Here is a 20228-nt window from a genome sequence, read left to right as displayed (position 1 = left end):
ATTGGCCACTGGCCACCGGAGGAGCTGCGGTGGCCAAGCTAGGAAGCGCGGATGGTGGACTGCAAATTGCAGAGGGGCGCGGATTGCAGTGGGCCCGCTTGGCGGGTCGACGGGCGGTGTGTCGGTGGGTTGGCAGAGAAGCGGCCGACAGGTTGGGGATCGGGCGGCTCCGGCTTGCCGTGTCTCCGAGCCAGCCGCCCGTGAGACATAGTGCTATGAGCCCCCTATCCGTGGCTCTGTTGGTGTTCCCTCTTGGCCTCGCCATATCCTGCGTTCTTGTGCGGGCAGAGGGACTAGAGTCCCCGCAGGACAGGGACCGACAGAGAGAACGGGAGGAGGAGAAAGAGGGAGCGAGATCGAAATATACACCTATATGTACCTGTATGTACCTAGACATACAGAGAGACATGGACAGAGACAGAGAAAGAGGGGGCTGGCACGCGGGGAGAGAGCTCCTGAGCCAGAGCCAGAGCCCAACAGGCACGTCACAGAGCCAGAGAGACATGGGGTGGGGGAGGGGGGAGGGACGCACAAGCGGGCACACGGACTGGGACAGACGCACTGACGCTGCTTTGAAGTGGCAGCTTCTCAACCGAAGTGTGGTCATGCCCGTGGCTGGGCTCCACTAAGGAGGCAGTGCCCGGGCATTGAAAGTCACCCTTGAAGCCCCCGGGCCGGGCGGGAGGGCCAGTGGGCTCCGAGCCCCGCCCAGGAACCCCCCGCCCCGCGGGAGGAGAGTGGCAGCCCACAGGCACCCTGGTTGAGAGTGTTGTGTGCCTGCGTGCCTGCACTTCCCCTTGTGGTGGTCTCTCCTGGAGTCCGAGGGCGTGCGGTGTGTTGGGGTGCTGCTCCCTCAGTCCCCTGCTTTGTCCCGGCTCTTTGTACCCTGTGTGTTGGGGCCACTGCGGGAAGGGAGGGTTCCTGGCTCTTGTGGGCGATGGGAGGGGGCGCGCGGGGGTGTGGGGAGAGGTGCCTGCCGGCGGAGACACAGGCTCGGCTAACTGCTGCTGGCTGACTGCCTGCCTCGGCGAAGAGGACTAAGAAGAGGGTGTGGGGGTGAGCCCTGGCCGACGGGCCTGGTGTGCGGCCGGGGCTGCCAGCTTGTAGCGCCGGGTGGCTGACCGGCCTCTGGCCAGGGGGACCTTCGGCTGGATGGGCGGCTGCAGAGGGGCAAGGGGCGGCAGGGGTTCGGAGGGAGCCACGCAGGGGCGGCGGCGCAAAAGGAGAGGCGAGCAAAAGCCTACAGGTATTCCCAGGCGGTCTCCCATCCAAGCACTAACCAGGCCCCTCCCTGCTTAGCTCCCGAGATCAGAGGAGATCGGGCGCGTTCAGGGTGGTACGGCCATAGACGATGGGACTCGGCTCCCCGCGCCCCAAGAGCCTGCTCCCGGCCTGCCTCGTGAGCGCGCGCCATGCAGATGCGCGGCTCCGGTGGTGAGCATCGACCTGCTGGCCGGCTCTGCCAGCACCGCGTCCCCCTCCCAGTCCGGCTCCCCGCCTCTTCCGAATGCCCCAGGCGTGGGCGGCGGGCTACTCCTGGCCGGCAGCGAGGCCCCTTCGCGCCACCCGAGGCTCCATGGGACACTGCCACTTCCCTGATGGTGCCAGAATTCGTGGAACTCTGGCATCCTGGGACTCCCCGGACCCAGACCGCCATACACCCCGCCCCCCTACCGCCACCAGGTTTACCAACAACCGCACCCCCAAGGCTGGGGGAGGCCTGCACCAGCAGGCAACCCTGGGCTTGGGAGTTGTGGGAGGACCCCGCGGCGGCGGCTTGGGCGGCTGCGGAGGGGGGGGCGGCGGCGGCGGCGGCGGCGGCGGCGGCGGCGGCGGCGGGGGCGGAGGAGGCCGGGAGAGCAGAGGCGGGAGATTGAGGGAGTATGGCGATGGTGGCGGCGGCGGCGGCGGGGGCTGGGGCGGAGGCGGGGGAGATGGCGGTGCTGGAGGCGGGGAGAGCAGAGGAGGGAGATTGAGGGAGTGCGGCAATGGCGGCGGCGGGGGCGGGGGTGGGGAACAGGGCAGCACTGGCGGCGGGGATGGGGAGCGCGGTGCTGGCGGCCAAGGGGGAGAGAGCAGAGGAGGGAGTTTGAGGGAGTACGGCGATGGCGGCGGCGGGGGCGGGGGAGGGGGCGAGGGCAGCGCTGGCGGAGGGGGTGGGGAGCGCGGTGATCCTGGCGGCGGCGGCGGGAGAAGCGGGGGCTGATCGCGAGCAGCGTTGGCGGCGTCGGCGGCAGCGGCGCGGGAGGGTTGCGAGGTCGGTGATGGAGGCGGCGGCAGCGTTGGGGGCTGTGTCGGCGGGCGCTGGGCGCGGGGAGGGTTGGCGCCGGCGGCGGCGGCGGTAGCGGGGAAGAGGGCGGTGCTGGCGGCGGAGGAGGGGAGAGCAGAGGCGGGAGATTGAAGCAGTACAGCGATGGCGGTGGCGAGGGCGGGGGCAGGGGTGAGGGCAGCGCTGGAGGGGGGTGTGGGGAGCGCGGTGATGGCGGCGGATTTGGCGGTGGCGGCGGGGGCGAGGGCAGCGCTGTTGGCGGTGGCGGCGATCGAAGGTCGGCGAAGGGATCGAGATGACAGCCTCCGGGACTGAAGAGGACTGAGAAGAGGGTGTGCGGGGGAGCCCTGGCCGACGGGCCTGGTGTGCGGCCGGGGCTGCCAGCTTGTAGTGCCTGGCGGCTAACCCTCTGCTGGTCAGGGGGACCTTCGGCTGGCTGGGCGGCTGCAGAGAGGCAAGGGGCGGCAGGGGTTCGCAGGGAGCCACGCCGGGGCGGCGATGCAAAAGGAGAGGCGAGCAAAAGCCTGCAGCTATTCCCAGGCGGTCTCCCATCCAAGTACTAACCAGGCCCCTCCCTGCTTAGCTCCCGAGATCAGACGAGATCTGGCGCGTGCAGGGTGGTGTGGCCTTAGGCGCTGGGACCCGGCTCCCGGCACTCCAAGAGCCTGCTCCCGACCTGCTTCTGAGCGCACGCCATGCTGCTGGGCCGCTCGGGTGGCGAGCACGTCTGCCCGAGCGCCTCCCGCCAGCTCCCCGCCTCCTCCGGACGCCGCTGGTGTGGGCGACGGGCTACTCCTGGCCCGCAGCGAGGCCCCTTCGCGCCCCCCAGTGGCTCTAACGGGCCTCCGTCACTTCCCTGACTGTGACATATGTCTGGGCGCCCTGGCATCCTGGGCCTCCCCAGGCCCCGAAGGGCTTTTACCCCGCCCCCCTACCCCAACCCCTCTCATCTCCCCCCAGCCCCACAACCGCACACCCCCCTTGCTGCTGTGCTGTCCCCACCTCTCAGGGCCACCGAGGGGGTCGCAGGGTCCTCTCAGTCCCCTCCACCCTAGGGACGTGCAACCCAGGCCCTGGCCCTGGCCGGCCCCACCCACTGGCCCAAAGCCAGGGAGAGCCACCCGCCACCAGGGGGCAGCACCTCCAGTCCGCCGCCACCCTTCCTCACACAGCCTTCTTTCTGGGTTCTCGCCCCTCGTCAGCGACCGGCGTCCCGCCCGATCACTGTTCACTTCACTGGCTACACGTCACCTCTCCTGACCCAGGGAGGTGAGAGAGAGGATGAGAGAAGGCCAGAGACAGAGCAAGAGAGAGGCGGAGAGAGACCGACGGGGACTGTGGGGACAGACTCGCAGAGAGCACTTTCCAGGCTCTGGGCCTCGCGTGGAGGGGTGCTGCGTGGGGGCTGCATGGATATCAGCCGTGACCGCTTGGCCATCAGCTGTTGCCAGTTGGCCATTGGCCACCGGCAGAGCTGCGGTGGCCAAGCTAGGAAGCGCGGATTGTGGACTGCAAATTGCAGAGGGGCGCGGACTGCAGTTGGCCGGCTTGGTGGGTCGGTAAGTTGGCGGGTCTGTTGGTTGGCAGAGAATCGGCCGGCAGGCTGGGGATCGGGCGGCTCCGGCTTGCCGAGTCTCCAAGCCAGCCGCCCGTGAGACATGGTGCTATGAGCCCCCTATCCGTGGTCTGTTGGTGTTCCCTCTTGGCCTCGCCAAATCCTGCATTCTTGTGCGGGCAGAGGGGCTAGAGTCCCCGCAGGACAGGGACAGACAGACAGAACGGGAGGAGGAGTAAGAGGGAGCGAGATGGAAATATACACGTATATGTACATGTATGTATCTAGACATACAGAGAGACATGGACAGAGACAGAGAAAGAGGGGGCTGGCACGCGGGGAGAGAGCTCCTGAGCCAGAGCCAGGGCCCAACAGGCACCTCTCAGAGCCTGACAGATATGGGGTGGGGGAGGGTGGGAGGGACGCACAGGCGGGCACACGGAGTGTTACAGACGCACTGAGGCTGTGTTGAAGTGGCGGCTCCTCCACCGGAGTGTGGTCGTGCCCGGGGCTGGGCTCCTCTAAGGAGGCATTGCCCTGGCGTTGGCAGTCACCATTGAAGCCTCCGGGGCGGCCCGCCAGGGTCTCCGGAGGGCCTGTGGTCTCTGAGCCCCGCCCAGGCACCCGCCCGCGGGAGGAGGGTGGCAGCCCCCAGGCACCCTGGTTGTGAGGGTTGTGTGCCTGCGTGCCTGCTCTGCCCTTGTGGTGGTCTCCCCTGGAGTCGATGTCGCGTGGTGTGTTGGGGTGCTGCTCCCGCCGTCCCCTGGTTTGTCCCGGCTCTTTGTGCCCTGTGTTTCAGGGACACCGTGGCCGGCGGGAAGGGAGGGCTCCTGGCTCTTGTGGGAGACGGGAGGGGCGCGCGGGGGTGTGGGGCGAGGTGCCTGCCAGCGGAGACAGAAGACTCCGGTGGGGCGGGGCGTGTGGGCGTCCCGTTTGCCCGAGGTCACGCCGATCGTGTGTGTCGGGACCCGAGGGCAGGCGCAGGGATGGGCGTGCCCTGGGCTCGGGGAGAGGTGCAAAGCACCGGCACGTCCTGGGATGGAGAGAGCCTGGTGGAGGCCTGCGCCGGCAGGCAGCCCTGGGCTTGGGCGTTGGGGGTTGCGGCGGCGGCAGGGTCGGGGAGCGAGAGGGAGCCCTGCGATGGCGGTGGCGGCGACCGAGAGGCGGCTGACTGCTGCAGGCTGAGGGCCTGCCTTGGCGAAGAGCACTAAGAAGAGGGAGTGGGGGGGAGCCCTGGCCGACAGGCCTGGTGTGCGGCCGGGGATGCGAGCTTGTAGTGCTGGGCGACTGACCCTCCTCTGGCCAGGGGGACCTTCGGCTGCCTGGGCGGCTGCAGAGGGGCAAGGTGCGGCAGGGGTTCGGAGGGAGCCACGCCGGGGCGGCGGCGCAAAAGGAGAGGCGAGCAAAAGCCTGCAGCTATTCCCAGGCGGTCTCCCATCCAAGTACTAACCAGGCCCCGCCCTGCTTAGCTCCCGAGATCAGAGGAGATCGGGCGCGTTCAGGGTGGTATGGCCCTAGACGCTGGGACCCGGCTCCCCGCGCCCCAAGAGCCTGCTCCCGGCCTGCCTCTGACCGCGCGCGCCGTGCTGCTGGGCCGCTAGGGTGGCGAGCACGTCTGCCTGAGCGGCTCCCGCCCGCTCCCCGCCTCCTCCGGACGCCGCTGGTGTGGGCGACGGGCTACTCCTGGCCCGCAGCGAGGCACCTTCGCGCCCCCCAGTGGCTCCACGGGCCTCTGTCACTTCCCTGACTGTGACATATGTCTGGGCGCCCTGGCATCCTGGGCCTCCCCAGGCCCCGAAGGGCTTTTACCCCGTCCCCCTACCCCAACCCCTCAAATCTCCCCCCAGCCACACAACCGCACACCCCCCTTGCTGCTGTGCTGTCCCCACCTCTCAGGGCCACCGAGGGGGTCGCAGGGTCCTCTCAGTCCCCTCCGGCCCTAGGGACGTGCAACCCAGGCCCTGGCCCTGACCGGACCCATCCACAGGCCCAAAGCCAGGGAGAGCCACCCGCGCCACCAGGGTGCAGCATCTCCAGTCTGCAGCCACCCTTCGTCACAAGCCTTCAGTCTGGGCCCTGGAACCCTCGTCAGCGACCGGAGCCCCGCCCGATGTCCGGTCCCTTCACTGGCTACACGTCACCTCTCCTGACCCAGGGAGGTGAGAGAGAGGATGAGAGAAGGCCAGAGACGGAGCAAGAGAGAGGCGGAGAGAGACAGACGGGGACTGTGGGGACAGACTCGCAGAGAGCACTCTCCAGGCTCTGGGCCTCGCGTGGAGGGGTGCTGCTTGGGGGCTGCATGGTCATCAGCTGTGACCGCTTGGCCATCAGCTGTTGCCAATTGGCCACTGGCCACCGGAGGAGCTGCGGTGGCCAAGCTAGGAAGCGCGGATGGTGGACTGCAAATTGCAGAGGGGCGCGGATTGCAGTGGGCCCGCTTGGCGGGTCGACGGGCGGTGTGTCGGTGGGTTGGCAGAGAAGCGGCCGACAGGTTGGGGATCGGGCGGCTCCGGCTTGCCGTGTCTCCGAGCCAGCCGCCCGTGAGACATAGTGCTATGAGCCCCCTATCCGTGGCTCTGTTGGTGTTCCCTCTTGGCCTCGCCATATCCTGCGTTCTTGTGCGGGCAGAGGGACTAGAGTCCCCGCAGGACAGGGACCGACAGAGAGAACGGGAGGAGGAGAAAGAGGGAGCGAGATCGAAATATACACCTATATGTACCTGTATGTACCTAGACATACAGAGAGACATGGACAGAGACAGAGAAAGAGGGGGCTGGCACGCGGGGAGAGAGCTCCTGAGCCAGAGCCAGAGCCCAACAGGCACGTCACAGAGCCAGAGAGACATGGGGTGGGGGAGGGGGGAGGGACGCACAAGCGGGCACACGGACTGGGACAGACGCACTGTCGCTGCTTTGAAGTGGCAGCTTCTCAACCGAAGTGTGGTCATGCCCGTGGCTGGGCTCCACTAAGGAGGCAGTGCCCGGGCATTGAAAGTCACCCTTGAAGCCCCCGGGCCGGGCGGGAGGGCCAGTGGGCTCCGAGCCCCGCCCAGGAACCCCCCGCCCCGCGGGAGGAGAGTGGCAGCCCACAGGCACCCTGGTTGAGAGTGTTGTGTGCCTGCGTGCCTGCACTTCCCCTTGTGGTGGTCTCTCCTGGAGTCCGAGGGCGTGCGGTGTGTTGGGGTGCTGCTCCCTCAGTCCCCTGCTTTGTCCCGGCTCTTTGTACCCTGTGTGTTGGGGCCACTGCGGGAAGGGAGGGTTCCTGGCTCTTGTGGGCGATGGGAGGGGGCGCGCGGGGGTGTGGGGAGAGGTGCCTGCCGGCGGAGACACAGGCTCGGCTAACTGCTGCTGGCTGACTGCCTGCCTCGGCGAAGAGGACTAAGAAGAGGGTGTGGGGGTGAGCCCTGGCCGACGGGCCTGGTGTGCGGCCGGGGCTGCCAGCTTGTAGCGCCGGGTGGCTGACCGGCCTCTGGCCAGGGGGACCTTCGGCTGGATGGGCGGCTGCAGAGGGGCAAGGGGCGGCAGGGGTTCGGAGGGAGCCACGCAGGGGCGGCGGCGCAAAAGGAGAGGCGAGCAAAAGCCTACAGGTATTCCCAGGCGGTCTCCCATCCAAGCACTAACCAGGCCCCTCCCTGCTTAGCTCCCGAGATCAGAGGAGATCGGGCGCGTTCAGGGTGGTACGGCCATAGACGATGGGACTCGGCTCCCCGCGCCCCAAGAGCCTGCTCCCGGCCTGCCTCGTGAGCGCGCGCCATGCAGATGCGCGGCTCCGGTGGTGAGCATCGACCTGCTGGCCGGCTCTGCCAGCACCGCGTCCCCCTCCCAGTCCGGCTCCCCGCCTCTTCCGAATGCCCCAGGCGTGGGCGGCGGGCTACTCCTGGCCGGCAGCGAGGCCCCTTCGCGCCACCCGAGGCTCCATGGGACACTGCCACTTCCCTGATGGTGCCAGAATTCGTGGAACTCTGGCATCCTGGGACTCCCCGGACCCAGACCGCCATACACCCCGCCCCCCTACCGCCACCAGGTTTACCAACAACCGCACCCCCAAGGCTGGGGGAGGCCTGCACCAGCAGGCAACCCTGGGCTTGGGAGTTGTGGGAGGACCCCGCGGCGGCGGCTTGGGCGGCTGCGGAGGGGGGGGCGGCGGCGGCGGCGGCGGCGGCGGCGGCGGCGGCGGCGGCGGGGGCGGAGGAGGCCGGGAGAGCAGAGGCGGGAGATTGAGGGAGTATGGCGATGGTGGCGGCGGCGGCGGCGGGGGCTGGGGCGGAGGCGGGGGAGATGGCGGTGCTGGAGGCGGGGAGAGCAGAGGAGGGAGATTGAGGGAGTGCGGCAATGGCGGCGGCGGGGGCGGGGGTGGGGAACAGGGCAGCACTGGCGGCGGGGATGGGGAGCGCGGTGCTGGCGGCCAAGGGGGAGAGAGCAGAGGAGGGAGTTTGAGGGAGTACGGCGATGGCGGCGGCGGGGGCGGGGGAGGGGGCGAGGGCAGCGCTGGCGGAGGGGGTGGGGAGCGCGGTGATCCTGGCGGCGGCGGCGGGAGAAGCGGGGGCTGATCGCGAGCAGCGTTGGCGGCGTCGGCGGCAGCGGCGCGGGAGGGTTGCGAGGTCGGTGATGGAGGCGGCGGCAGCGTTGGGGGCTGTGTCGGCGGGCGCTGGGCGCGGGGAGGGTTGGCGCCGGCGGCGGCGGCGGTAGCGGGGAAGAGGGCGGTGCTGGCGGCGGAGGAGGGGAGAGCAGAGGCGGGAGATTGAAGCAGTACAGCGATGGCGGTGGCGAGGGCGGGGGCAGGGGTGAGGGCAGCGCTGGAGGGGGGTGTGGGGAGCGCGGTGATGGCGGCGGATTTGGCGGTGGCGGCGGGGGCGAGGGCAGCGCTGTTGGCGGTGGCGGCGATCGAAGGTCGGCGAAGGGATCGAGATGACAGCCTCCGGGACTGAAGAGGACTGAGAAGAGGGTGTGCGGGGGAGCCCTGGCCGACGGGCCTGGTGTGCGGCCGGGGCTGCCAGCTTGTAGTGCCTGGCGGCTAACCCTCTGCTGGTCAGGGGGACCTTCGGCTGGCTGGGCGGCTGCAGAGAGGCAAGGGGCGGCAGGGGTTCGCAGGGAGCCACGCCGGGGCGGCGATGCAAAAGGAGAGGCGAGCAAAAGCCTGCAGCTATTCCCAGGCGGTCTCCCATCCAAGTACTAACCAGGCCCCTCCCTGCTTAGCTCCCGAGATCAGACGAGATCTGGCGCGTGCAGGGTGGTGTGGCCTTAGGCGCTGGGACCCGGCTCCCGGCACTCCAAGAGCCTGCTCCCGACCTGCTTCTGAGCGCACGCCATGCTGCTGGGCCGCTCGGGTGGCGAGCACGTCTGCCCGAGCGCCTCCCGCCAGCTCCCCGCCTCCTCCGGACGCCGCTGGTGTGGGCGACGGGCTACTCCTGGCCCGCAGCGAGGCCCCTTCGCGCCCCCCAGTGGCTCTAACGGGCCTCCGTCACTTCCCTGACTGTGACATATGTCTGGGCGCCCTGGCATCCTGGGCCTCCCCAGGCCCCGAAGGGCTTTTACCCCGCCCCCCTACCCCAACCCCTCTCATCTCCCCCCAGCCCCACAACCGCACACCCCCCTTGCTGCTGTGCTGTCCCCACCTCTCAGGGCCACCGAGGGGGTCGCAGGGTCCTCTCAGTCCCCTCCACCCTAGGGACGTGCAACCCAGGCCCTGGCCCTGGCCGGCCCCACCCACTGGCCCAAAGCCAGGGAGAGCCACCCGCCACCAGGGGGCAGCACCTCCAGTCCGCCGCCACCCTTCCTCACACAGCCTTCTTTCTGGGTTCTCGCCCCTCGTCAGCGACCGGCGTCCCGCCCGATCACTGTTCACTTCACTGGCTACACGTCACCTCTCCTGACCCAGGGAGGTGAGAGAGAGGATGAGAGAAGGCCAGAGACAGAGCAAGAGAGAGGCGGAGAGAGACCGACGGGGACTGTGGGGACAGACTCGCAGAGAGCACTTTCCAGGCTCTGGGCCTCGCGTGGAGGGGTGCTGCGTGGGGGCTGCATGGATATCAGCCGTGACCGCTTGGCCATCAGCTGTTGCCAGTTGGCCATTGGCCACCGGCAGAGCTGCGGTGGCCAAGCTAGGAAGCGCGGATTGTGGACTGCAAATTGCAGAGGGGCGCGGACTGCAGTTGGCCGGCTTGGTGGGTCGGTAAGTTGGCGGGTCTGTTGGTTGGCAGAGAATCGGCCGGCAGGCTGGGGATCGGGCGGCTCCGGCTTGCCGAGTCTCCAAGCCAGCCGCCCGTGAGACATGGTGCTATGAGCCCCCTATCCGTGGTCTGTTGGTGTTCCCTCTTGGCCTCGCCAAATCCTGCATTCTTGTGCGGGCAGAGGGGCTAGAGTCCCCGCAGGACAGGGACAGACAGACAGAACGGGAGGAGGAGTAAGAGGGAGCGAGATGGAAATATACACGTATATGTACATGTATGTATCTAGACATACAGAGAGACATGGACAGAGACAGAGAAAGAGGGGGCTGGCACGCGGGGAGAGAGCTCCTGAGCCAGAGCCAGGGCCCAACAGGCACCTCTCAGAGCCTGACAGATATGGGGTGGGGGAGGGTGGGAGGGACGCACAGGCGGGCACACGGAGTGTTACAGACGCACTGAGGCTGTGTTGAAGTGGCAGCTCCTCCACCGGAGTGTGGTCGTGCCCGGGGCTGGGCTCCTCTAAGGAGGCATTGCCCTGGCGTTGGCAGTCACCATTGAAGCCTCCGGGGCGGCCCGCCAGGGTCTCCGGAGGGCCTGTGGTCTCTGAGCCCCGCCCAGGCACCCGCCCGCGGGAGGAGAGTGGCACCCCCAGGCACCCTGGTTGTGAGGGTTGTGTGCCTGCGTGCCTGCTCTGCCCTTGTGGTGGTCTCCCCTGGAGTCGATGTCGCGTGGTGTGTTGGGGTGCTGCTCCCGCCGTCCCCTGGTTTGTCCCGGCTCTTTGTGCCCTGTGTTTCAGGGACACCGTGGCCGGCGGGAAGGGAGGGCTCCTGGCTCTTGTGGGAGACGGGAGGGGCGCGCGGGGGTGTGGGGCGAGGTGCCTGCCAGCGGAGACAGAAGACTCCGGTGGGGCGGGGCGTGTGGGCGTCCCGTTTGCCCGAGGTCACGCCGATCGTGTGTGTCGGGACCCGAGGGCAGGCGCAGGGATGGGCGTGCCCTGGGCTCGGGGAGAGGTGCAAAGCACCGGCACGTCCTGGGATGGAGAGAGCCTGGTGGAGGCCTGCGCCGGCAGGCAGCCCTGGGCTTGGGCGTTGGGGGTTGCGGCGGCGGCAGGGTCGGGGAGCGAGAGGGAGCCCTGCGATGGCGGTGGCGGCGACCGAGAGGCGGCTGACTGCTGCAGGCTGAGGGCCTGCCTTGGCGAAGAGCACTAAGAAGAGGGAGTGGGGGGGAGCCCTGGCCGACAGGCCTGGTGTGCGGCCGGGGATGCGAGCTTGTAGTGCTGGGCGACTGACCCTCCTCTGGCCAGGGGGACCTTCGGCTGCCTGGGCGGCTGCAGAGGGGCAAGGTGCGGCAGGGGTTCGGAGGGAGCCACGCCGGGGCGGCGGCGCAAAAGGAGAGGCGAGCAAAAGCCTGCAGCTATTCCCAGGCGGTCTCCCATCCAAGTACTAACCAGGCCCCTCCCTGCTTAGCTCCCGAGATCAGACGAGATCGGGCGCGTTCAGGGTGGTATGGCCCTAGACGCTGGGACCCGGCTCCCCGCGCCCCAAGAGCCTGCTCCCGGCCTGCCTCTGACCGCGCGCCGTGCTGCTGGGCCGCTAGGGTGGCGAGCACGTCTGCCTGAGCGGCTCCCGCCCGCTCCCCGCCTCCTCCGGACGCCGCTGGTGTGGGCGACGGGCTACTCCTGGCCCGCAGCGAGGCACCTTCGCGCCCCCCAGTGGCTCCACGGGCCTCTGTCACTTCCCTGACTGTGACATATGTCTGGGCGCCCTGGCATCCTGGGCCTCCCCAGGCCCCGAAGGGCTTTTACCCCGTCCCCCTACCCCAACCCCTCAAATCTCCCCCCAGCCACACAACCGCACACCCCCCTTGCTGCTGTGCTGTCCCCACCTCTCAGGGCCACCGAGGGGGTCGCAGGGTCCTCTCAGTCCCCTCCGGCCCTAGGGACGTGCAACCCAGGCCCTGGCCCTGACCGGACCCATCCACAGGCCCAAAGCCAGGGAGAGCCACCCGCGCCACCAGGGTGCAGCATCTCCAGTCTGCAGCCACCCTTCGTCACAAGCCTTCAGTCTGGGCCCTGGAACCCTCGTCAGCGACCGGAGCCCCGCCCGATGTCCGGTCCCTTCACTGGCTACACGTCACCTCTCCTGACCCAGGGAGGTGAGAGAGAGGATGAGAGAAGGCCAGAGACGGAGCAAGAGAGAGGCGGAGAGAGACAGACGGGGACTGTGGGGACAGACTCGCAGAGAGCACTCTCCAGGCTCTGGGCCTCGCGTGGAGGGGTGCTGCTTGGGGGCTGCATGGTATTCAGCTGTGACCGCTTGGCCATCAGCTGTTGCCAATTGGCCACTGGCCACCGGAGGAGCTGCGGTGGCCAAGCTAGGAAGCGCGGATGGTGGACTGCAAATTGCAGAGGGGCGCGGATTGCAGTGGGCCCGCTTGGCGGGTCGACGGGCGGTGTGTCGGTGGGTTGGCAGAGAAGCGGCCGACAGGTTGGGGATCGGGCGGCTCCGGCTTGCCGTGTCTCCGAGCCAGCCGCCCGTGAGACATAGTGCTATGAGCCCCCTATCCGTGGCTCTGTTGGTGTTCCCTCTTGGCCTCGCCATATCCTGCGTTCTTGTGCGGGCAGAGGGACTAGAGTCCCCGCAGGACAGGGACCGACAGAGAGAACGGGAGGAGGAGAAAGAGGGAGCGAGATCGAAATATACACCTATATGTACCTGTATGTACCTAGACATACAGAAAGACATGGACAGAGACAGAGAAAGAGGGGGCTGGCACGCGGGGAGAGAGCTCCTGAGCCAGAGCCAGAGCCCAACAGGCACGTCACAGAGCCAGAGAGACATGGGGTGGGGGAGGGGGGAGGGACGCACAAGCGGGCACACGGACTGGGACAGACGCACTGACGCTGCTTTGAAGTGGCAGCTTCTCAACCGAAGTGTGGTCATGCCCGTGGCTGGGCTCCACTAAGGAGGCAGTGCCCGGGCATTGAAAGTCACCCTTGAAGCCCCCGGGCCGGGCGGGAGGGCCAGTGGGCTCCGAGCCCCGCCCAGGAACCCCCCGCCCCGCGGGAGGAGAGTGGCAGCCCACAGGCACCCTGGTTGAGAGTGTTGTGTGCCTGCGTGCCTGCACTTCCCCTTGTGGTGGTCTCTCCTGGAGTCCGAGGGCGTGCGGTGTGTTGGGGTGCTGCTCCCTCAGTCCCCTGCTTTGTCCCGGCTCTTTGTACCCTGTGTGTTGGGGCCACTGCGGGAAGGGAGGGTTCCTGGCTCTTGTGGGCGATGGGAGGGGGCGCGCGGGGGTGTGGGGAGAGGTGCCTGCCGGCGGAGACACAGGCTCGGCTAACTGCTGCTGGCTGACTGCCTGCCTCGGCGAAGAGGACTAAGAAGAGGGTGTGGGGGTGAGCCCTGGCCGACGGGCCTGGTGTGCGGCCGGGGCTGCCAGCTTGTAGCGCCGGGTGGCTGACCGGCCTCTGGCCAGGGGGACCTTCGGCTGGATGGGCGGCTGCAGAGGGGCAAGGGGCGGCAGGGGTTCGGAGGGAGCCACGCAGGGGCGGCGGCGCAAAAGGAGAGGCGAGCAAAAGCCTACAGGTATTCCCAGGCGGTCTCCCATCCAAGCACTAACCAGGCCCCTCCCTGCTTAGCTCCCGAGATCAGAGGAGATCGGGCGCGTTCAGGGTGGTACGGCCATAGACGATGGGACTCGGCTCCCCGCGCCCCAAGAGCCTGCTCCCGGCCTGCCTCGTGAGCGCGCGCCATGCAGATGCGCGGCTCCGGTGGTGAGCATCGACCTGCTGGCCGGCTCTGCCAGCACCGCGTCCCCCTCCCAGTCCGGCTCCCCGCCTCTTCCGAATGCCCCAGGCGTGGGCGGCGGGCTACTCCTGGCCGGCAGCGAGGCCCCTTCGCGCCACCCGAGGCTCCATGGGACACTGCCACTTCCCTGATGGTGCCAGAATTCGTGGAACTCTGGCATCCTGGGACTCCCCGGACCCAGACCGCCATACACCCCGCCCCCCTACCGCCACCAGGTTTACCAACAACCGCACCCCCAAGGCTGGGGGAGGCCTGCACCAGCAGGCAACCCTGGGCTTGGGAGTTGTGGGAGGACCCCGCGGCGGCGGCTTGGGCGGCTGCGGAGGGGGGGGCGGCGGCGGCGGCGGCGGCGGCGGCGGCGGCGGCGGCGGCGGCGGGGGCGGAGGAGGCCGGGAGAGCAGAGGCGGGAGATTGAGGGAGTATGGCGATGGTGGCGGCGGCGGCGGCGGGGGCTGGGGCGGAGGCGGGGGAGATGGCGGTGCTGGAGGCTGGGAGAGCAGAGGAGGGAGATTGAGGGAGTGCGGCAATGGCGGCGGCGGGGGCGGGGGTGGGGAACAGGGCAGCACTGGCGGCGGGGATGGGGAGCGCGGTGCTGGCGGCCAAGGGGGAGAGAGCAGAGGAGGGAGTTTGAGGGAGTACGGCGATGGCGGCGGCGGGGGCGGGGGAGGGGGCGAGGGCAGCGCTGGCGGAGGGGGTGGGGAGCGCGGTGATCCTGGCGGCGGCGGCGGGAGAAGCGGGGGCTGATCGCGAGCAGCGTTGGCGGCGTCGGCGGCAGCGGCGCGGGAGGGTTGCGAGGTCGGTGATGGAGGCGGCGGCAGCGTTGGGGGCTGTGTCGGCGGGCGCTGGGCGCGGGGAGGGTTGGCGCCGGCGGCGGCGGCGGTAGCGGGGAAGAGGGCGGTGCTGGCGGCGGAGGAGGGGAGAGCAGAGGCGGGAGATTGAAGCAGTACAGCGATGGCGGTGGCGAGGGCGGGGGCAGGGGTGAGGGCAGCGCTGGAGGGGGGTGTGGGGAGCGCGGTGATGGCGGCGGATTTGGCGGTGGCGGCGGGGGCGAGGGCAGCGCTGTTGGCGGTGGCGGCGATCGAAGGTCGGCGAAGGGATCGAGATGACAGCCTCCGGGACTGAAGAGGACTGAGAAGAGGGTGTGCGGGGGAGCCCTGGCCGACGGGCCTGGTGTGCGGCCGGGGCTGCCAGCTTGTAGTGCCTGGCGGCTAACCCTCTGCTGGTCAGGGGGACCTTCGGCTGGCTGGGCGGCTGCAGAGAGGCAAGGGGCGGCAGGGGTTCGCAGGGAGCCACGCCGGGGCGGCGATGCAAAAGGAGAGGCGAGCAAAAGCCTGCAGCTATTCCCAGGCGGTCTCCCATCCAAGTACTAACCAGGCCCCTCCCTGCTTAGCTCCCGAGATCAGACGAGATCTGGCGCGTGCAGGGTGGTGTGGCCTTAGGCGCTGGGACCCGGCTCCCGGCACTCCAAGAGCCTGCTCCCGACCTGCTTCTGAGCGCACGCCATGCTGCTGGGCCGCTCGGGTGGCGAGCACGTCTGCCCGAGCGCCTCCCGCCAGCTCCCCGCCTCCTCCGGACGCCGCTGGTGTGGGCGACGGGCTACTCCTGGCCCGCAGCGAGGCCCCTTCGCGCCCCCCAGTGGCTCTAACGGGCCTCCGTCACTTCCCTGACTGTGACATATGTCTGGGCGCCCTGGCATCCTGGGCCTCCCCAGGCCCCGAAGGGCTTTTACCCCGCCCCCCTACCCCAACCCCTCTCATCTCCCCCCAGCCCCACAACCGCACACCCCCCTTGCTGCTGTGCTGTCCCCACCTCTCAGGGCCACCGAGGGGGTCGCAGGGTCCTCTCAGTCCCCTCCACCCTAGGGACGTGCAACCCAGGCCCTGGCCCTGGCCGGCCCCACCCACTGGCCCAAAGCCAGGGAGAGCCACCCGCCACCAGGGGGCAGCACCTCCAGTCCGCCGCCACCCTTCCTCACACAGCCTTCTTTCTGGGTTCTCGCCCCTCGTCAGCGACCGGCGTCCCGCCCGATCACTGTTCACTTCACTGGCTACACGTCACCTCTCCTGACCCAGGGAGGTGAGAGAGAGGATGAGAGAAGGCCAGAGACAGAGCAAGAGAGAGGCGGAGAGAGACCGACGGGGACTGTGGGGACAGACTCGCAGAGAGCACTTTCCAGGCTCTGGGCCTCGCGTGGAGGGGTGCTGCGTGGGGGCTGCATGGATATCAGCCGTGACCGCTTGGCCATCAGCTGTTGCCAGTTGGCCATTGGCCACCGGCAGAGCTGCGGTGGCCAAGCTAGGAAGCGCGGATTGTGGACTGCAAATTGCAGAGGGGCGCGGACTGCAGTTGGCCGGCTTGGTGGGTCGGTAAGTTGGCGGGTCTGTTGGTTGGCAGAGAATCGGCCGGCAGGCTGGGGATCGGGCGGCTCCGGCTTGCCGAGTCTCCAAGCCAGCCGCCCGTGAGACATGGTGCTATGAGCCCCCTATCCGTGGTCTGTTGGTGTTCCCTCTTGGCCTCGCCAAATCCTGCATTCTTGTGCGGGCAGAGGGGCTAGAGTCCCCGCAGGACAGGGACAGACAGACAGAACGGGAGGAGGAGTAAGAGGGAGCGAGATGGAAATATACACGTATATGTACATGTATGTATCTAGACATACAGAGAGACATGGACAGAGACAGAGAAAGAGGGGGCTGGCACGCGGGGAGAGAGCTCCTGAGCCAGAGCCAGGGCCCAACAGGCACCTCTCAGAGCCTGACAGATATGGGGTGGGGGAGGGTGGGAGGGACGCACAGGCGGGCACACGGAGTGTTACAGACGCACTGAGGCTGTGTTGAAGTGGCAGCTCCTCCACCGGAGTGTGGTCGTGCCCGGGGCTGGGCTCCTCTAAGGAGGCATTGCCCTGGCGTTGGCAGTCACCATTGAAGCCTCCGGGGCGGCCCGCCAGGGTCTCCGGAGGGCCTGTGGTCTCTGAGCCCCGCCCAGGCACCCGCCCGCGGGAGGAGAGTGGCACCCCCAGGCACCCTGGTTGTGAGGGTTGTGTGCCTGCGTGCCTGCTCTGCCCTTGTGGTGGTCTCCCCTGGAGTCGATGTCGCGTGGTGTGTTGGGGTGCTGCTCCCGCCGTCCCCTGGTTTGTCCCGGCTCTTTGTGCCCTGTGTTTCAGGGACACCGTGGCCGGCGGGAAGGGAGGGCTCCTGGCTCTTGTGGGAGACGGGAGGGGCGCGCGGGGGTGTGGGGCGAGGTGCCTGCCAGCGGAGACAGAAGACTCCGGTGGGGCGGGGCGTGTGGGCGTCCCGTTTGCCCGAGGTCACGCCGATCGTGTGTGTCGGGACCCGAGGGCAGGCGCAGGGATGGGCGTGCCCTGGGCTCGGGGAGAGGTGCAAAGCACCGGCACGTCCTGGGATGGAGAGAGCCTGGTGGAGGCCTGCGCCGGCAGGCAGCCCTGGGCTTGGGCGTTGGGGGTTGCGGCGGCGGCAGGGTCGGGGAGCGAGAGGGAGCCCTGCGATGGCGGTGGCGGCGACCGAGAGGCGGCTGACTGCTGCAGGCTGAGGGCCTGCCTTGGCGAAGAGCACTAAGAAGAGGGAGTGGGGGGGAGCCCTGGCCGACAGGCCTGGTGTGCGGCCGGGGATGCGAGCTTGTAGTGCTGGGCGACTGACCCTCCTCTGGCCAGGGGGACCTTCGGCTGCCTGGGCGGCTGCAGAGGGGCAAGGTGCGGCAGGGGTTCGGAGGGAGCCACGCCGGGGCGGCGGCGCAAAAGGAGAGGCGAGCAAAAGCCTGCAGCTATTCCCAGGCGGTCTCCCATCCAAGTACTAACCAGGCCCCTCCCTGCTTAGCTCCCGAGATCAGACGAGATCGGGCGCGTTCAGGGTGGTATGGCCCTAGACGCTGGGACCCGGCTCCCCGCGCCCCAAGAGCCTGCTCCCGGCCTGCCTCTGACCGCGCGCCGTGCTGCTGGGCCGCTAGGGTGGCGAGCACGTCTGCCTGAGCGGCTCCCGCCCGCTCCCCGCCTCCTCCGGACGCCGCTGGTGTGGGCGACGGGCTACTCCTGGCCCGCAGCGAGGCACCTTCGCGCCCCCCAGTGGCTCCACGGGCCTCTGTCACTTCCCTGACTGTGACATATGTCTGGGCGCCCTGGCATCCTGGGCCTCCCCAGGCCCCGAAGGGCTTTTACCCCGTCCCCCTACCCCAACCCCTCAAATCTCCCCCCAGCCACACAACCGCACACCCCCCTTGCTGCTGTGCTGTCCCCACCTCTCAGGGCCACCGAGGGGGTCGCAGGGTCCTCTCAGTCCCCTCCGGCCCTAGGGACGTGCAACCCAGGCCCTGGCCCTGACCGGACCCATCCACAGGCCCAAAGCCAGGGAGAGCCACCCGCGCCACCAGGGTGCAGCATCTCCAGTCTGCAGCCACCCTTCGTCACAAGCCTTCAGTCTGGGCCCTGGAACCCTCGTCAGCGACCGGAGCCCCGCCCGATGTCCGGTCCCTTCACTGGCTACACGTCACCTCTCCTGACCCAGGGAGGTGAGAGAGAGGATGAGAGAAGGCCAGAGACGGAGCAAGAGAGAGGCGGAGAGAGACAGACGGGGACTGTGGGGACAGACTCGCAGAGAGCACTCTCCAGGCTCTGGGCCTCGCGTGGAGGGGTGCTGCTTGGGGGCTGCATGGTCATCAGCTGTGACCGCTTGGCCATCAGCTGTTGCCAATTGGCCACTGGCCACCGGAGGAGCTGCGGTGGCCAAGCTAGGAAGCGCGGATGGTGGACTGCAAATTGCAGAGGGGCGCGGATTGCAGTGGGCCCGCTTGGCGGGTCGACGGGCGGTGTGTCGGTGGGTTGGCAGAGAAGCGGCCGACAGGTTGGGGATCGGGCGGCTCCGGCTTGCCGTGTCTCCGAGCCAGCCGCCCGTGAGACATAGTGCTATGAGCCCCCTATCCGTGGCTCTGTTGGTGTTCCCTCTTGGCCTCGCCATATCCTGCGTTCTTGTGCGGGCAGAGGGACTAGAGTCCCCGCAGGACAGGGACCGACAGAGAGAACGGGAGGAGGAGAAAGAGGGAGCGAGATCGAAATATACACCTATATGTACCTGTATGTACCTAGACATACAGAGAGACATGGACAGAGACAGAGAAAGAGGGGGCTGGCACGCGGGGAGAGAGCTCCTGAGCCAGAGCCAGAGCCCAACAGGCACGTCACAGAGCCAGAGAGACATGGGGTGGGGGAGGGGGGAGGGACGCACAAGCGGGCACACGGACTGGGACAGACGCACTGACGCTGCTTTGAAGTGGCAGCTTCTCAACCGAAGTGTGGTCATGCCCGTGGCTGGGCTCCACTAAGGAGGCAGTGCCCGGGCATTGAAAGTCACCCTTGAAGCCCCCGGGCCGGGCGGGAGGGCCAGTGGGCTCCGAGCCCCGCCCAGGAACCCCCCGCCCCGCGGGAGGAGAGTGGCAGCCCACAGGCACCCTGGTTGAGAGTGTTGTGTGCCTGCGTGCCTGCACTTCCCCTTGTGGTGGTCTCTCCTGGAGTCCGAGGGCGTGCGGTGTGTTGGGGTGCTGCTCCCTCAGTCCCCTGCTTTGTCCCGGCTCTTTGTACCCTGTGTGTTGGGGCCACTGCGGGAAGGGAGGGTTCCTGGCTCTTGTGGGCGATGGGAGGGGGCGCGCGGGGGTGTGGGGAGAGGTGCCTGCCGGCGGAGACACAGGCTCGGCTAACTGCTGCTGGCTGACTGCCTGCCTCGGCGAAGAGGACTAAGAAGAGGGTGTGGGGGTGAGCCCTGGCCGACGGGCCTGGTGTGCGGCCGGGGCTGCCAGCTTGTAGCGCCGGGTGGCTGACCGGCCTCTGGCCAGGGGGACCTTCGGCTGGATGGGCGGCTGCAGAGGGGCAAGGGGCGGCAGGGGTTCGGAGGGAGCCACGCAGGGGCGGCGGCGCAAAAGGAGAGGCGAGCAAAAGCCTACAGGTATTCCCAGGCGGTCTCCCATCCAAGCACTAACCAGGCCCCTCCCTGCTTAGCTCCCGAGATCAGAGGAGATCGGGCGCGTTCAGGGTGGTACGGCCATAGACGATGGGACTCGGCTCCCCGCGCCCCAAGAGCCTGCTCCCGGCCTGCCTCGTGAGCGCGCGCCATGCAGATGCGCGGCTCCGGTGGTGAGCATCGACCTGCTGGCCGGCTCTGCCAGCACCGCGTCCCCCTCCCAGTCCGGCTCCCCGCCTCTTCCGAATGCCCCAGGCGTGGGCGGCGGGCTACTCCTGGCCGGCAGCGAGGCCCCTTCGCGCCACCCGAGGCTCCATGGGACACTGCCACTTCCCTGATGGTGCCAGAATTCGTGGAACTCTGGCATCCTGGGACTCCCCGGACCCAGACCGCCATACACCCCGCCCCCCTACCGCCACCAGGTTTACCAACAACCGCACCCCCAAGGCTGGGGGAGGCCTGCACCAGCAGG

At 68.6% G+C, this 20228-nt stretch overlaps 10 pseudogenes; all 10 read right to left on the bottom strand.

Moving 5' to 3' along the window:
- Positions 1-1230: 1230 nt before the first annotated feature.
- LOC148756940 (5S ribosomal RNA) lies at positions 1231-1350 on the bottom strand (annotated as a pseudogene).
- A 1433-nt stretch (positions 1351-2783) lies between these two features.
- Positions 2784-2903, bottom strand: LOC148756939 (5S ribosomal RNA; annotated as a pseudogene).
- Positions 2904-5224: 2321 nt separating this feature from the next.
- Positions 5225-5344, bottom strand: LOC148756938 (5S ribosomal RNA; annotated as a pseudogene).
- A 2050-nt stretch (positions 5345-7394) lies between these two features.
- Positions 7395-7514, bottom strand: LOC148756937 (5S ribosomal RNA; annotated as a pseudogene).
- A 1436-nt stretch (positions 7515-8950) lies between these two features.
- On the bottom strand, positions 8951-9070 carry LOC148756936 (5S ribosomal RNA; annotated as a pseudogene).
- Positions 9071-11390: 2320 nt separating this feature from the next.
- On the bottom strand, positions 11391-11510 carry LOC148756935 (5S ribosomal RNA; annotated as a pseudogene).
- Positions 11511-13558: 2048 nt separating this feature from the next.
- On the bottom strand, positions 13559-13678 carry LOC148756934 (5S ribosomal RNA; annotated as a pseudogene).
- Positions 13679-15117: 1439 nt separating this feature from the next.
- LOC148756933 (5S ribosomal RNA) lies at positions 15118-15237 on the bottom strand (annotated as a pseudogene).
- A 2320-nt stretch (positions 15238-17557) lies between these two features.
- On the bottom strand, positions 17558-17677 carry LOC148756932 (5S ribosomal RNA; annotated as a pseudogene).
- A 2048-nt stretch (positions 17678-19725) lies between these two features.
- On the bottom strand, positions 19726-19845 carry LOC148756931 (5S ribosomal RNA; annotated as a pseudogene).
- Between the last annotated feature and the right edge of the window lie 383 nt (positions 19846-20228).

The sequence above is a fragment of the Rhinolophus sinicus genome, chromosome 10, assembly GCF_057876585.1.
Source record: "Rhinolophus sinicus isolate RSI-liver-muscle chromosome 10, RSI-T2T, whole genome shotgun sequence".
In the NCBI taxonomy this organism is placed as follows: Eukaryota; Metazoa; Chordata; class Mammalia; order Chiroptera; family Rhinolophidae; genus Rhinolophus; species Rhinolophus sinicus.
The sequence above is the reverse complement of the archived record's forward strand: the minus strand, read 5'-3'. Positions and strand labels throughout refer to the sequence as shown.